The sequence below is a fragment of the Dendropsophus ebraccatus genome, chromosome 11 (genome assembly GCF_027789765.1).
Source record: "Dendropsophus ebraccatus isolate aDenEbr1 chromosome 11, aDenEbr1.pat, whole genome shotgun sequence".
Classification (NCBI taxonomy): Eukaryota; Metazoa; Chordata; class Amphibia; order Anura; family Hylidae; genus Dendropsophus; species Dendropsophus ebraccatus.
This window is the reverse complement of record NC_091464.1, coordinates 19386687-19405484: the sequence shown is the minus strand read 5'-3', so window position 1 is coordinate 19405484 and position 18798 is coordinate 19386687.

Below are 18798 nucleotides of genomic sequence, written 5' to 3'. Positions count from 1 at the left end.
GGGGATACAATCCAGTAGTGACTGGACCTATACACACTCTCTGACAACCCCTTCCAATGAACAGTGAAGTTCTATGCAAGTGTACTACAACTCCCAGCAATACAAAGTAGTACAGCAGCACCACCAGCCACAAAAACAAAAGAGTACTGAGCACTTCTTAGGGGTTTGTATGCAACACCTAATGTCCCCTTTCTGCCAGCAGTCGATCACCACAGTGTGCTGGTTAAATCGTGGTAGCAGCACACCAATTCCCAGCCAGCAGTCTGTAGTAATACTTAAAAGGGCTGTTTGTTTGTATTGCTAGTATTCCCTGCCTACTGGAACGCTAAATCCTACACTGACACTCTCCCTGACCAGCAGCAGCTCTGTCCCTGATCTCTCACAGCACACATCTGAAGCGAGCACTGCCGGCCGCACTTTTTATATGGCAGGGTCATCTGATCTGGCCAACCAATCACTGCTATCGACATGTATGGGTCCCATGTAAACGCAGGATGTACCAAAGAGTCTCCTGCATGTTTATTGACTGAGAAATAGCGCCCAAACTTACAGTAAACGGATGATGAGATTTTCTCAAGTATCGCGAGATGCTTGTCCGAGTAACGAGTACTATCGAGTACGAAACTTGGACGAGCATGCTCGATCATCACTAGCAGTAACATATCAATTATCATCATTATCATCAAGTTATCATTATGCTTTGGTCAAGGCCAAGACATGGCCAAAGCGCATCTAGAATTTTTTATTTTTTTTTAAACAATGCGATTTTTGTATAACAATTTTATGTTTGAGTGGATTATCCCTTTAACTAGTTTACATTCACACGTTCTGTGAATCATGTATGGAGCATAAAGCGACGGCCCGAATTCAGGAACTCCTGGCCCTCCTGTGTATCATTATGGTGCTGAGAGCTCCAAACCTGTTCAAATCTTCCCGCTACTGTATTGACACAACTGTGCACAGCTGAGCTGCAGGCTCATGATTCATGGAGCGTGTGAATGCAGCCTAAACCCAACAACTAGTAAATCAACTATTTCAGAGAGAATTATCTTCTTTCAAAAGCAAGTACTTCTCATGTTGCTTATTCAAGCTTGTTCAAAAAATAACTGACTTTTATTGTTTCAGTTTAGGATTAGGTCATGTTATTGCTTTGTTCTGTCTGAAACTAGAAGATGCCACTCAGAGAGCTGCATAAGTCCTCTATTGTGCCTTCACGTGCTTCTAATATATGGGGGTATAGAGATTACAGCCTTACCTTTACCCTTTTCGTTAGTTAAAGGAGAACTCATGGTGAAACGTAAACATTCTTGGGGGGGGGGGTTGGATGCGATGTGGGAACATAATAAAGAAGTGTTACTTACCCTTCCCTGTTCCTGCATCTCCCAGTGTGGTAACATCACACCCTCTCTAAGAAATGCCCACACACCAAGTCAGTGACTGAGGTTGGACACCACTGATTGGCCAAGTGGGTAGTTCCTAACCACAGGTAGCAGGTTGTGATAACACAGGAACAGAAGACTGGAGGCTGACAGGATGCTGGTGTGCTGTGGCTGTGGGGGTAATTTAAGTATCAAACATTGGGTTTCCACCTTCCACCTGGATTTCCAGCTCAGTACTTGGAAGCTGTACAGCTGTACAGCTGTACAGCTAAACAATTCTCTTCCGTATGTAAAATTAAATAGTCAAGTAGACACATGGTACCGTTCATATATCCATTTGTCCTTCCAGACCTGAAAAAATCCTTTTATTTCCCTGTGGAAAATGTCAAAGAGGCTTTCCCAAGCCCCTAAATTTCTGCAAACTCTAATCAAGCAGGATTAGGATGGTCAGGGGGAGTGAGGAGGCGTAAAAGTCCAAGCAAGGTCAGAGAGAGCAAGGAGTTATGCTTGCAGAGGGTTTTGTGTTATTTGTACAAATCACAAATTCATTTTAAAATCGCTATTTATTCTTCGGTTTCCATCTTGTTGCTACTCACAATAATCGGATTAGTATTTGATAGCTCATACTGGCAATTTCTTCTTTACTTCTTAGGAAGCCAATGCTTGTCAAAATGGAATTTTTGACTGTTTAGAAAAAGCCGTTGCGTCTGTCGACATATAAATACCTGCAGGCAGCCTCCACAAAAGAGGAAAATTTGGGGATTTTTTTTTTAAGTGTGTTGGTTACCACCAGGTATTCATAGCCATACGTGCTGCCAAAACGTTGACATCAACTTTGCCTTTAAAACTGCTCAAAAAAACTCAAGTACACTTCTAGGGAGCATTACAATGTTATACAAGGTTTTTATGGCTCTTGGACATTTGTTACACATAATACAGTATTTAGGGTTATTGGGGAAGTTTGGGTTAAAACTCTTCAGACATTTATCGAACTGGAAAATTAAAACTTTTGAATAATTTACTCGTCTCTAATTTCAAGCTGAGTATCACAAAAAGCAACAATATATTTTGAAAAAAAAAAAAAAAATGCTGCCTCCTACTTTTTAATAACCAGCCGTATATAAAAGAAGGGGCAGCAAACCAGTTTTAGAGCCATGGAATTTGGCCCTTTCTGTAATTAAGACAACGATCAGCCAAAGAGCCGATCATCGCTTAATCGTTGTCTTTCAGCAACTTTAAAGATCATCAGCCACCAGCCGATCATCGCTGTGTCATAGTAATGCACTGCAGATGGCTGATGAAAGTTTAAAGATAATAATAATGATTATACTTACCTGCCCAGGCTCCCCAGTGTGTGGGTAGCAGGCACAGGTAAGTATAATCTTTATTATTTTTTATATAAAGCAAGGGTTGCATGGACGATGCCCAGGAAGCCCTTGTCACATGATTCTCTTGTTGTGTTATAGGATCTGTAACCAGATTGGTGTTGCCAACAACGATCATCGGGCTGTGTAATACAGCCCTAACACTAAGCCCCAGCTTCTTATTAGAATGCAGATGGCTCCACTACTAAGCCAGTAACATAAAAATAATAATAATGAACCGACACCCGGAAAACCAATTTATTGAAATACAAACACCCCCGCAACACTTGACCATTTCACTTATAAATAAATCCTATTTACTTTCCCTTGGTTCAGCGTTATCTCTGCTTACACCGCAAAAACGCGCACCACAATCTGGCATCCCTTCTGCCCAGGAGATTGTGCGTCATTAAGCGGAATACAGTAATCCATAGCTGATTTTTTTTGTTCAGTAATCAAAATTCTGAATCATTTGAATCTACAATATATATATATATATATATATATATATATATATATATATAGTGACATGCAATACGGCTGAGTATAATAGAGAAATAAAATAGAAAAAAGAGTTCTAAAGTATAGACATAAGAAGACATAAGTGCAAATATTTCCCCTTGTGTTATAAAGGATATACTCTTAGATCAATCCTAACATAGATGAATAACATGCCACAGTCTTGAGGGTCCATTGCTGAGATTCGTTCATAGCAGAGAAATGCTGGTGTACCACACCTGCTCCACTGACTTATTTGTTTTTTGGTGATTAATGACAATGTGTTTGAGACATTTCTTTTTTCCTTTCTCGGGTCATAATTTAACAATGCGGAGACATATTTCGTTTTACTCATATGATGGATGTCTGCTTTGAAGACCTTTCCGAGCCCTGTTCAAATTTTCTGCATGGAGCTAAATGGTTATGTGGCCCTATGGGCTGTTCTTTCTTCAGTAATGACCATCAATTGCCACCATGACCTTATTTAAAGAAATAAGTGACCCCCTTGAGAAAATAACTTGACACAATGCATTAGATATGTATTTAATAATTTTTTCCTATGTAGCAGAGGTGGCTAGGTTAACCCAGATGAATTTTTTTTAATCTCTATATAATTTTACTTTCTGCAAATACCCACATTTTCTTTATATCAGATACCTGAGAGAAACTATTAGGTTAATAAATTTGTGTGCGTGCTTATTTCCTCTAAAACTAATAATGAGAGATAGGCACATTAACTATAGAGTCAGGTATGCTCATGAGTTTGCTTAGATGTGGTATCTAGAGAATTGGGCTGTGTCAATAGGACTTTAGTGACGCACCTTACAGAATGACATTAATCAAGCTGTGCGTCTCAATCCATCTATTATCCCATTTCTTAGTGCCAGGCAAATAGATCTTCATCAAATTTGAGAAATTCGATTAGGAGGTTCCTTAGGTTTGTCAGAGCTACTAATGAACAGGACAGAAAAACCTTTAATGTTCTGGAAGAGCGGTAAATGTTGACAACATCTCAAGATTGCACTCAAACTGAAAGGGCACGTTCTAGCTCCTGGATTGCAAAGTAAAGTATTATTATTATTTATATTTAAAGGAGAAGTACCTAGTACCTAGTACTTTTTGTTTTAAAGGCAGTGGGGGGGGGGGGAGGGGGGTTCGCGCACACACATAATAACCAGTCCTTACCTCTCCTCGTGCCTGCAAACTGCCATGTGACCAAACCCCATACCCTTGCTTGAAGGCATTTTCCCGTGAATAGTGATGACTGATGGGGGAAAATGCCAGTTCCAAATGATGGACTTGCTGCTTAGCCAATCAGTGACTGCAGCGGCTTCCCACCCCAGTCAACCAGGTTGAGACGTCAGCTCTGGTTGAGACCCTTGAGCCCGGCGGGGGTCCCGAAGCAGCGATCCGGTGCTGAAGAGGCTTAAGTAGAGGTCAGTTTTTTAATGTCTGTTACTTATATCCCTGGCACCATTCCCATGCTGTTAGCTGTGAAATTCTCTGCCCAGTAAGTCCTTAGGAGCACTTGGGGCGGGACTACTGCCCCCTGAGCACTAATCAGGCCTGCCCCCTCCTTTGATAATCATTAATCATAAGGGTGGGGGGCGCTGCGCGCCTCTCCTAATGATTATCAATGGAGGGGGTGGGCAGAATCTTATATATTGTTTTATTTTAATAGATCAGACAATTCTGTTTGCTACAATACCAAATATGTTTATTTTATTCATTTTATATATTTTAATTTGTAAAATGGGAAAGAGTGTGATTTAAACTTTTATGTGGGGAGGGGCTTTGTATTATATATCTCATACTATAATATTTTTATTACACCTTTTACGTCCCCATAGGGGACTTTTATAAGCAATAATTAGATAGCTTATAATGGTCAGTGCTATACTATTGCATAGCACTGATCAGCAAGATTGGCGCTCTGCATGTAGACTCTAGAACCAGATCACTGATCATAAAGGACAGCTTGGTAAGAGACCTCCATCTGTCAGGAAAAGTGATTATTCAAACTGCAGGGGTTCTGGTCAGTCAGTGACACATACCTCTTTGATCAACAAACACTTGAATGCCACAATTGCTATAGATCACGTCATTTAAGAGGTTAATGGCAGACAATGCAGAATGTACGTAAAATATGGGTTTACACCATCCAGTAAGATATCCAGCTATAAAAACGTCAATTATACTAATTGTAATACGACTGATGTTGACCATTTGGCTACTTGACAAATCTGTAATATTCAATACATAGGGCCTACAGGTCAAATGTCTCAGGACACCCTTTAATTTTAGAAACAAAAGGGAAAATGACATATCTAAATAACCCAGAAAATAATGGGTCAGGGAGCCTATCTTTTAGACCAAGTCTGGAACATGGCCACCGGCTTGAAAGCAGCCATATTGGATCAAGGGAAAGTTGATGGTCTTGCAGAATATCAAAGAAGACCAGAATTGTCTCAGAAATCAAGTGCCACATTTGGACTTGCCTAGTGCAATACAATCAGCAAAGGTGAGCACACACAAAATTGTATTGAAATGGACTCACCTAGTCAGAACTACGCACAACTCTATAGAAGCATATTGTGGTCACCGCAGCTCAAAGGAAGAGGAACCACCACCCACATCCACTAGTTTTAGGCATATGTTAAACAGAACGGCTCGATCCAGAACTATTGTGCCACTTAATCCTCTTGACTTTTTGGAGGATCAGGTGGCATGATAGGTCTAGATCAAGCCGTTCAATTTTAGAAATTTTAATTTGCAATATCTTTTTTAAAGTTATCAAAAGTTCATAACAATTGGATTTACTTCTGCCAGCACCATGGACAGCTCTGCTGAACACAGAGCTGAAGGAGCTGGACCAATCATATTTACATGGTTAGTATGATTGGGAAAAAAAACAAACACAAAAATAATGATTATTAACATTATCATAATAATACAATACATTATATATGCATTTTACATCATAGTGATTAGATAATTTTTTTAAAGTTCTCTTTAGCCGTTTCAAACTGGTTCGGTCTAATCTTAAAGCGTCTCTGTACCCCAATTGACCAAACCACTTGTACCTTCAGATAACGGCTTCTAATCCAAGATCTGTCCTGGGGTCCGTTCAGCAGGTGATGCAGTTATTGTCCTAAAAAACAGCTTTTAAGCTTTCAACCTCGTACCCAACGGCCAGGGCTTAGAATATCTGTACCCCAACTTTGCACCACCACTCTGTCCCCCCCACCCACCCTCTTCATCATTGGAAATGCCACTGGAACTTTTCCTCCTGTCTGAATATTGCACAGGTGCCTTAACGATTCAGCCCATGTGCCGTGCTGACACAGGAGAGAATTAGGAGACAATCTACCTGGAGCATTCCTAATAATGAGGAGGGTGGGGAGGAGAGACAGAGAGGTTGTGCCAGCCTAATGCATATGCAATGTAAGCTCCGGCCATTGGGCACGGGGCTGCAAGTTTAAAAGTTGTTTTTTAGGACAATAACTACATCACCTGCTGAAAGGACCCCAGGACAGATCTTCGATTAAAAGCAGCTATCTGAAGGTACAAGCGGTTTGGGGGGGGGAAGGGGTCAGATTGTGGATACAGAGTCGCTTTAATCCCTACCAAATTCAACAAAAACTTGTGTGTAACACTGTCTAGGAGCCTTACAAACCCTATATATCACTATTACACCACCAAGAAGTATATCCAAGTACATTTGAGCTGTACGATAAAAGTTAACATTGCAAACAGAGATATTAGAAGAAACAATGGTATTTTTCTGCCAATGCTTTTTATCAGGTTAGGCTGAACCGAAGTGCTCACAAGGTTTGGACTGAACCCTGGTATGGCAGGTTCGATTTGCTCATCCCTTATAGTCAACGGCACCCAGGACTCCCAGCCAGTCTCCCATGCCAGTACTTCCCGGGCCTTAAGCCATGTAGCAGACGAGGGCAGGCACCCTCAGCTTAAGCTAAAGGTGCCTACCCTTGTCAGATCGCAGACTAGTACACGGCTTAAGGTCTGCAAGTACCGGCATTGGAGACTGGCTGGGAGTCCTGAGTGCGGCTGTCATCCCTAATAGTGATGAATATAGTAAGCTGTAAAGACATTGGTAAGAAAAAAAGTAATGACTGTATTTATTTCTGGTATTTTGGGTAAGTTAAAATTGGAAGTTATTCCACTGTGAATTGTTAGAGGTCTTACACAAGGTCATCATAGATTGCAGTTTTCCATGGAGCTATTCTACTGTATGCATTCAATTTAAAAAAAAAAAACACACGTATGTTGTGCCATCTTCTATATGTAGGTGCCATGCATACAGACACTAGACCATTGTGTGTGATTCCTCATGTTGACAGGTATTCAAATAAGCTATTAGGAAAAATGATATCAGACCAGTTTTTTAAGCCAAATGTGTTCTCCAGCCGTACAGACCGCACCTGCACAGTTGTTTCTGACTGGGCACAGTAGGGACTTGGATAGCATATCCCAGCACATGCACAGTAGCATCCACCCCTATCCTCTGGACTTAGAGAAAGGGCACCCAAGGGTCTCATTGGCTCATTCATTTGCTAAGGCGGATTCCGATGTCGGACCATAGAATTAACATGTCAATTCTTTGGGCAGATAGTGGAATCCGCCCCAGCATTGAATGGAGCCAACAGGGAGGGCGGAGAGTCAAGCGGGAATGCAGCGGGGGTGGTTTGGGGCAACCGGCGAAACCCGTGGCAAGTTATCCACCTGATTTTCACACTGTGCACATACGCTATGGAAAACATGACCATCGTTATTGCCTGGTCGCCCAGACATATACCATAGTTCCTTCCATTTACAGAAAAAAAAATCCAGGACAGTTTGTTTTTATGTGCCTGCACATTTTATTTTGTGCTTATATCTTATAATATTGTGATGTTTATTGAAGGTGCTAAAGCTGAGGTTTTATAATACGGTTATGTTGGTTCTGGTGCTTTGTAATGATATAGAAGGTAGTTATTTATCTATCCGCTATACTTACTGCCATTTTTTCTTTCATTCATCTTGCGTTACTGAGCTTTGAGACTGTATCTAGTTATTTCCCTGGGGAGTTGTATGCAAAATGACAAAATAAATTCTGTGCACCTGTTACATCTGGTGATGTTTATCGCTGATCCCAGTGTTTCTGAGATGCCAATGAAATTACTGATGTTACTTCCTGATTTGCAGATGGCACTCAAAATGACATCCAATCAAGAAACAAAACAGAATATTATTTACTTTGCATGGCTAATCTCATAGGATCCTACAGGGTAATATTGAAAATGCTTTACTAAATTAACTCTACTACAGCCACTTGGCAAAGGTACGCTGCCAGTAAGCAAGACAGTCGAAGGAAAATTAAAAATGCATCTGCTTCCTGGGTTTATTCCAAGCTGGCAGCTGTCCATCTGTGACCACTAGTGTCTATACCATCATCAGAATATAAAGCACAGAGATCAAAGCCAAAGTACTACAAGTGTTTGTACGTAAATCTCTTCTGGCAGGAGAAGCTAAAGCCGCAAACAAGAAAATGAGCTTAGGTAGGTGAGCACATGTATGCTGTAGAATACTTTAGAATAAAAGTAAATATTATGGATAAAAATGAGAATCTAAGGGCCTGTTCACACTATGGAATCAGGGCCAAAATTCTGTGACCTTCTTTGAGTGGCGAGGTGCGGAAAGCAGAAAAGTCTATAGTAGAAAAAACGGCAAACAGCCTCGAAAACACCAAGAAGGAGAGAAAAAAACACACCAAATAATCCATGTGTGTAAGGCAAATCATTGTTCATTATTCATGTGCAACTGTAGGATTTGATAGTATAGTTGATATAACTTTTTACATACTTGAAGAATGTGTAAATTTTTCATACCTTAAAGCAAATGTACCAGCAGTACTTTCGCTTTAACATTTTAACATGGAGAGAATGGCGCCGGTGCTCTGATCCTTTTTTTGAACCGCGGCCCGGATCCCGCGTACGGCGCCTTTCTATTCCTGGGCACCAGCTAGTGGGGAAGCACTGTGCTGGCCTGCCCCCAGTGGGAGGAAGCCCCTGTCTCTTTATGACGCTCGATTCATCAGTATTATTGTCGATCTGTACATAGAGTCTGCCTGAGAGCAGACTCTATGTACAGATTGAAGATTAGACAGGACGGAGGTAAGTAGCCTACCCCTTTCTGTTGGTTCAAGTGATCAGGACCCCCGCAGACGTACTGTGGGGGTCCCGATAAGTCAGTGACAGGTGCTTGTTCTGTCACTGATTACCTTAAAGGGGGTTTAAGGTAGGGGATAAGGACCACAGCTGCCTGTCATTAGCTCAAGCACCGGCCACATATCAGGCCAGGTTTGTATATATAAAGATTGTGGACGTGAAGGGGTTAAAATAAATAAATAAATAATAATATGGTACTGGAGATGGGTAGAAATAGATAACAAACCTATACTTACCTAATCCCCTTTCTGGTCCCCCAGAGCTCCAGTTCAGCTCCATCCAGTTTCTTTATCTTTGGTCTTCTTCCTTTTTCAAAGATAAGGAATGCACTCATCTATGAAGCAGAAGATCCGAAAATTGGACAATGGTAAATGAGAGCTGCAGAGAATTCAAAGTAGGTAAGTATATAGTTTTTTAAAGTTATTATTTAAACCCGACTCCAGCAACATATTGTAAAAAATAATAATCCTTTGAAGGAATATTTCGTAGCCACATAAAGCATATTCGTGACTGACATGTGACTAAATCACAAATGAAAATAGAACATAGAGAACGCTCCATGGTGCCGGACCCAACACAATTAAAGAATAAGAGTTTAAAATCAGCAGCAGAGTTTTGTAAGACTGAAGCACAACTCTCTGATCCCATAGATAGGGACTTCAATGTGCTGACTTTCCTGTATACCCACACTGGGGCAATGATAGATGCCAACCTCCACCCCTTAAAATACCAGGTATGGATAGGCGCAGCTACTCAAGTATATGTTAAAAAGGTTTATTAAAACAATAAACAGATAGTGGCACTATAGTCCGACACGTATGCACCTGGGGAAGAGGCCAGAGCTGCCCGGAAACGCTTGTGCTATAGTGCCACTATCTGTTTATTGTTTTAATAAACTGTTTTAACATATCTTTGGAGTAGCTGCGCCTGTCCATACCTGGAATTTTAAGGAGTGGAGGTCTGTGTACCGTATTTTCCGATGTATAAGACGACTTTTTAACCCCCAAAAAATCTTCTTAGAAGTCGAGGGTTATCTTATACGCCTGGTATGGTCGCCCCATACGGTGTGGGGGGAGGGGGGGGCTTAAAAATGGCTCAAGAATAAGAGAGGCTTTGGGAACTTCCGGCACCTCTCTCATTTTCCCGAAGCTCTCCCAGCAGCCGAGCGTCTCCGAGACTCTCTGATGAGATGCTCAGCTGCCCAGGAGGGGTTCGGTGATCTTCGGCGCAGGTAGTGAATGTCACACTGCCTGTGCCGGGAATGGTACAGGAGGTGCGCGGAGGCCGGGAATGGGCCCTTGGTAAGTTAAATGTTTTTTATTATTATTATTTAGCTGCAGTTAACCCCTGCCTGCCTGCAGCAGAGCTGCAGTCAGGCATGGGTTAACATTTTCTGGCGTTAAGGCGAACCCCTGACAATCTTCTAAAAATTCAGGGGTCGTCTTATACGACCAGTCACCTTATACGCCGGAAAAAAGGTACTGTAAATCACAAATGAAACTGTCCAATTCTACTCATTGGCCTATTGAAGCAGCTCATTTGTCATATTGGCCTGTTATTATCAAAGGGGACACTTGCAGAAATCTTTTATTTGGGTGCCTGTTTGATTTTTCACATTTTAATACCAATAATCTGTATTGTGAATATAACCTGGAAAAGACATGAATTATTTTCCACCCAGTCTATAAATAATTTCCCAATGAAATGTCCATTTGTTGGTGATACACAATCTATGCAAATTAAGTCTAGCAATTTATTTAAAATATTATAAACACGGGTTCTTGACAATGCTTAGTACTTCATTTACTATATCAGACAAAACACATTTCAATAATTCATTTTCTAAGTTGCTATTACCTGAGTTTAGAAACCTAATGGAATATGTATTGTAATTATTTTCTGTAGCTGCGGATAATTCCCTCACTTCAGAAAAAGCTTTATTTATATCATTTTATTAATTCGTATTTTCGTATTTCTTGTTTTACACGTTATGACATATTTGTATTGATGAGCTTCCAGCCTTTCCTTGCCTGTTTATATGTCATCTTGTTTGTAAGATTTAAAGACATGGGGGCAATTATCTAAATGGATTTTTTGTGAATATGTTTTTTGTGCACAGGGAAAACACAGCAATCACTGAGCTCAGGGAGAAAAAAATCCAAGGAAGTACTCACTCAAGAGTCTCCATTAATACATTACCTCCTATAAATTTAAATATACAAAAAAGGGGTCAATGGAGCCTCAGTTTTGAGTCTTAAAACACGGGAATAGCCAGATATCCCTCCAGGGAAGGAAACCTGTTGCCAAGTGGACCCTCGCAGTGGGGAGAACACCAAACCACCCTGATACATAGCCCCTTAAAGAGAACCAATCATGGGCGGAAATTAAAATTTTTTTTTTCGATAATTAGATTAAAATTGTTATTTTAATAATATTTGTAATATGAAATAATTACTTTTAGGGCCGCGTTTTCACAATATACCGATTTTCTTTTCCTGTCTCGCGCCGGCTCTTTTGAAAAGAGCCGGAGCGCGACAGGAAGCTCCCGGCATGCCGAGCGGCAGGAAGGGCTCCCATGAGCCTTTGCCACCGCTCTGTAAGTACACAGTGATCCCGCGCTATACAGCGCGAGATCGCTGTGTATGAATATCCTAACTGGGCCTATAAGTGTATTCCTGAAGATACAGACTGCCTGTGCAGTCTGTATCTTATTCTTTTACCTATAGCTGCGGAGCGGAGCGGAGTGGAGCAGTAAGGCCGGGGGCGGCCATCTTGATGACGTCAGTGGTGCGTTCCAGCGCTGGAACGCAAGGGACGTAATCAAGATGGCGCCCGGCTTTACTGCACCGCTACAGAGGAGTGGGTAAAGTATAAGATACAGACTGCCTGTGCAGTCTGTATCTTCAGAAATAAACTTCATGAAGATACAGACTGCCTTTGCAGTCTGTATCTTATACTTTACCTACTCCTCTGTAGCGGTGCAGTAAAGCCGGGCGCCATCTTGATTACGTCCCTTGCGTTCCAGCGTTGGAACGCACCACTGTGACGTCATCAAGATGGCCGCCCCCGGCGTTACTTCTCCGCTATACTGGATTAGGTAAAAGCATAAGATACAGACTGCACAGGCAGTCTGTATCTTCAGGAATAGACTTAGGGACAGAGAATCTTTTATTATAGGGATAGTGATTTTTAGGTGATTGGTCCTCTTTAAGTCCCACTCAGACCTTTTGAGTATTTACCCATAAACTCGCATAATAAGGGATTTGCGCCAAATTTATCATTTGCACAATTTTTTTAAAATTACAAAAACAGGTGCAGGAATATGTCTGGTCAACAGCAGGTGAATATTTTTGTATTTTTTTGTGAATATTCTGCTAATATTTGTATTCACAAATTTATGAATATTTTTTAAATTAGTCCAAATCAGCTAGGTATAAAACAAACAAATACTCTATTGAAAAATCACATGTTTTAGACTGCCTCCTTGGCATTACACATAAAGTTTAAGAAATTTAAAATTAAAATGTATTACTGGACATAGATGTAAGATCAATTTTAGTGGCCCCTATTCATAAGAATCTGTGCTGAGGGGGCTTTAACCTTATCACAGCTAAAAATTTATTTAATAGGTCATGAAAAATTGCAGCCCAAAATCTTACCTATTAAATAATACCGGGCTCATTATTCCATGGATAATCTTTGAGAAATTGAATCATTTAAAAGTTGAGGAGCAGCATGAGAAGTTGTTCTTATTTGGTTCTGTTTTAGTGGACAATTGAGAATGCTGCAAAACACATCAGAAAGACAAATTGCAGTCTGCTAAAGGTTTTCTTCCTCCAGTGCCACCAATCACCCCAACAGGAACATAGGAATTTTTTCTTTTTCCTATTTTTTTCTCCATAATGATCACAGACTTTATGTTTCTTCTTCTTTTCCCCTTTTTTAATTTCCTCCAATCAGTGGGGATATGAGCTGTTCCACATCTAATCTCCTTGGCATCTAAACATGACATTTGTCAACTTCATGACTGGTACCTACAGTATAAAGATTTTAGGTCTTTTCAATATGTAAAGGGATTAACATGTTGACTTAGGCATAAATGGCATATTTTGAAGAGTAACTGTCATTTAAATGTCATTTTTCAGATGTCAATAAATATCAATAGTACAAGTGATTTTAAGAAACTCTGTAATAAGTTTTATTAGGCAAATGAGTTTGCTTTTGTTCTAAAAAAGATGCTTTCTTACCTCCTCCTCCCTCACTTCAGAAGAAGCAGGATTTCTGTATCCCTTATACTCTATGTGGAGGGGAGGTGTCAAGGGGGGTGAGTGAGCACAGAGAGGAGACAAACAGCCCTTTAAACCACAATATCCTGCAATTCTTTCATCAAGCTTCCAGATAAGCACTGCCCTTTCTGACCTGTGAATCCAACTTTTTATGTGCCTAGACAGTCTGCAAACTGCAGGGCTTTCCTTGTCCTCTTCCTCCTAACTCATCTCTCTCAGCTCCTCCCCCCTCCATAGGTTATAATGGAATTAACTTTGCTCCTCTGTAATGAAAACAGCTTTGCCTGATAATGAACAGATAAGGTGTGTGTGTGTGTGTGTGTGTGTGTGTGTCCGTCCATCCGTCCGTACCTAGGCTCTCTTTTTTAAGAATGGAAAGTTGTCCAGTCATTTAGAAAAACAATTTTGGTGTGTCAGACAGACATGTCAAAAGTTTACATTGTTTGGGGTCAGACAGCAAATGATCATTACATATTGCCAGGAGAAGAGCATGGTAGCATACTTCACTTCCTGGTTGGCTGCGATCATCATCCAGCTACAATGGACAGGTTCCAATATAAGTCTATGGAGCCTCTTCAATGCAGTTAGATGAAGATCCCTACTGTATGCATCTCATTGTGATATCTTGTGATTAGAGATGAGAGAACTTGCCAAAATTTTGGGTTTGCACTAACTCAAACGGTCTGCGAGTCCCACTGCCTGGACGAGGTGAATAAAGTCTTAGAAATGCCTGGAAAACATGGATACAGGCTATGGCTCAGCCAACCACTGCTGGAAATGGGACAATGCCATGGACAGTTATTAACTGAGCAGGCTTTCACGGCCTAGACAAGGCCATCTTGGAAGTTGTGGTGGAAACGTTCAGAGGAGGAACCCCAGGGAGTATAGTGAGGTGACAATAAGTTTGTTATTATGTTGTATTTCATATAAAAAATTTAAAAGGGCTGGAGTGCCACTTTAAGCCTTTTCGTCATGCTTACTTTTAAAAGACATCCCCTTATATTTGTATGCAGAAAAATGTGCCTCTGTATATAAATTTAATACAATATTGATTAAAGATCAGAAGTTTTAAACATCAATACTAACACACATCACCCCACAGTATAAGGGATAACAAGTTGATCAGTAGGGGTCTGCAATGTTCAGAAGCTTCATTGAGAATGAACTGAATGCTTATTTTTGTGCTCCATGTGGAGGATAATTTTCTTCTTTTTGAGATTGTAAAGGCCCAGTGGTCAGACCCCCACTGATCAGCTTGTTACACTCTATCTTGATGCTGACTAAGCCCTTTATAGAGGTCAAGTGAAAAAAATAAAAATAGTTCGGTGGTGAAGTGATATAAGAAACGTTTTAAAAAATATATATATATAGCTCAACTTTACAGAAACCTGATATGTCTTTAACTGATAAATATAAGTGTATTTTTATTTTATTACAGTTGAATAAGGTATCGCTGCATTGGTAGCCTGTTGTTGATATTTATATGTTTCCAGTAAACAACATTCATTATTTATGAGACCTTTTAGAAAGCTATTTTTCAAGCATATCTCTTTAGCTATTTGGGCTTTGTGGAGACTCGGAGGGCAGCTAAGTAAACTAATTGACCTATTGGCTCCTAGTGACAGGTAATGTTTTCAGATGTTTACTTCTACTGTTTTACAATTCAATATGACCTGCAACCTAATTATGTCCAAATATAAAAGATCCAGCTATTACATGGGGAAAAAATAAGGGCAGAGATTGGCACTCCCCATCAATTTCTTACCTTATTAGGTCCACTTTACCTAGTGGTACAAGGCAGAGGTATAAGTGACCCACTGAATTAGCTGTGTTGTTCATGCTATCAATAAGAATCTGGGATATTAAAAAGTAATATTATAGAAAAATATCAAAACATAAAACTGTATTCGAATTGCTTGAAATATATCCTACTAATATGCTGGCCACATCTTAAATGTCAGCTCAGCCAAGTAGCCCAATGGTTAAGGTATTGGATATAGGAATTATTCTTTCTCTACTAGTGAGATTAGTGAAAGCAAAAAGTCTATTACAGTCTAAGTATTCTATGTTGTTCTTTTTTTTTTTTTTTAATTAATAACAGTGAAATCTTAGGGATACAAAATGATGTTCCTTAGTGTATCTTCCCGTTTTCTTAATTAAAGGGGTACTCCGGCAAACAAATCTTTTTTTTTTTTTTTTTTAATCAACTGGTGACAGAAAGTTACATAGATGTGTCCTTTACTTCCATTTAAAAATATTAAGTCTTCCAATCTGCTGTATGTCCTGCAGGAAATGTTTCCTTTTCAGTCTGACACAGTGCTCTCTGCTTCCACCTCTGTGGCAGTAGAGAAAACCATGTCAGAGTGGAAAGAAAACACCACTTCCTGCAGGACAATACAGCAGCTGATAAGTACTGGAAGACTTAAGTAGAAGTAAATGACAAATCTATATAACTTTCTGAAATCAGTTGATTTAAAAGAAATAGATTTTTGCTGGAGTACCCCTTTAAGTCTTTCCTGATACTATCCCAACATTTTTGTAGCCCATTTTTGGACTTGCTCTATTTTATCAATATCTTTCGGTAGGTGAGGTCTCCAGAACTAGACACAGTATTCTATATGTGGTCTTACTAGTGGTCTATACAGCGGGATCACACTCTCTCTTTTCATACTGGTTATACCTCCAGCTATACAGCCCAGGATACCATAATATATACAGCCCAGCATACCATTATATATACAGCCCAGTATATATATATATATATATATATATATATATATATATATATATCCCAGCATACCATTATATATATATATATATATATATATATATATATACACAGCCCAGCATACCATTATATATACAGCCCAGTATATATATATAGCAACGATACCATTATTATATACAGCCCAGCATACCATTATATATATATACAGCCCAGAATACCATTATATAAATATACAGCCCAGCATACCATTATATATACAGCCCAGCATATAATTAGCTTTCCCTACGACCTGACTGCATTGATGACTCATTTTAAAGCTAAGCCAACTAACAGACTGTTCAAACTTAGACTTGACTTTCTATAAATTTATCAGATTTTCAAGCAGCATGAGCCACCGTTAAAAATAAGGCTGATTCCTAAGGTGTCTAGTCTTTGTTTACACTGTCTAAGAACTAGTTATTTATTTATTTCTCCACATGACTGTCAAAGTGACATTTTATGTTATGAATTTGCAGCCTTGTGATTTTGAAGATATTCTTTCTCAAACCAGTCATCTGCAGTAAATGAGAGGTGGTAATAACTATTGTGATGGTGTTAAACTAGCTATCAGGCTATCTTTAGAAGATCTTGAATATCTCCTTTAGGTTAATGTTCTGTTTTCAAGGTATTATCTGCACAGTTTCCATTGTAAAGTAGGACGGCTGCATGCAGTGAAGACAGAAAATACATACAAATGCCTGACAGGCAAAAACAATGTTTTCTAAGTACCACCGACCATCAATAAATGCCATTAGCCGTGCTTTTTCAGGAGGCATTTGAGTAAGGTGCCAAGAATCAATATTTGAAGCAATGACTGAACTCTACTACTTCATCATAAATTGGTGATGTGACACTTGAAATACATGTTCACCTATGAAGATCCCATCAGTCATTGCTGGAAATAAATGTTAAAATTAGCTGCCATCAAATGATATGTCTGTGAGGTCTCTCTATCATGAATAGAACATGTGCAGGAGAGTATTTCAGTGATTGGAAATTGGTTTTATACATCTGACTAGGGTTACAATGCATTTAGAAAGTCTTTAGAACCTTTCGCTTTTTTCACATTTTTTTTTATGCAACCTTGTGCAAAAGAGAAGATAAATCATGTTTTCTCCTATCAATAAACACTTAATACTCCATGATAAAAATGTAAAAAAAAAAAAAAACTTTTAGAATTGTTTGCAAATTTATTAAAAAGTTAAAACTAAAATTTAGAATGGACATAAGTTTTCAAACGCTTTGCTATGACACTGGAAATTTAACTCTGGGGCCTCTCCTTTCTCTCACTGTTGCTTCTACACCTTGATAGGAGTCAACAGTGGTAAATTCAGTTCATTTTGCTTGAGCTGGAAAAACACAGCCCTATCTATACAGTGGGGAAAATAAGTATTTGATACACTGCCAATTTTGCAAGTTTGCACACCTACAAAGAATGGAGAGGACTGTAATTTTATTGTAGGTACAATTCACCTTTGAGAGACAGAAAGACTATGTTCACACTATGTTTAACAGCATCCGTTGCATAGCAGCGGACGCTGTTAAACTGCCAGCCATCGGGCTTCATTCAGGACGTTTCTCTGTATCGGCTGCAGGAATGTTCTTTTTTCACTATTGATTTGCAGACACTATCGGGTGTGCCCGCAAATCCATTAGCCTTTCACGTCAATGCAAAGTGCAGCCGCCGCATGTTACATTGTGTGAACAGCTATTATTTCCGGACGCCGTTCACTGAATAGCATAAATAATAAGCAGGTACATTATTTTAACCTTTATTTTAGCGTTTCACATAATGCTGTGGTGTAAACACAGCGGGCGGCACATTTCATTGACTTCAACGCAATGCCACCCCTGCAGTAAAGAATGGATGCTGATTCCAATACAATCAATGTCCATTCTTAACATAAAAATTATTTTGTGTGAACAAACAAAATGTACAGGAAATCACATTTTTTTATTTTTAAATAAATGTTGGGTCAGATGTTTCCTCTTGGTCCTGGCCAAGCTTTCACACACTGCAGCAGGGATTTTGTTTCACTCCTCCATATGGGTTTTCTGGTGTTTCTGGTTTTCATTTCTGTCACTGGGCAACATTGAGTTTCAGCTCCCTACAAGGTTTTTTTTTTTTTTTTTTTTAGCTGCTCCTTAGTTGCCCCCTGGCTGTGTGTTTCAGATTTTCATGCTGGAAGACCTAGCCATTACACATCTTCAATGCTCTTACCGAGGGAAGGAGGTTCTTGGCCAAAATCTTGCGATACATGGCCCCAACAATCC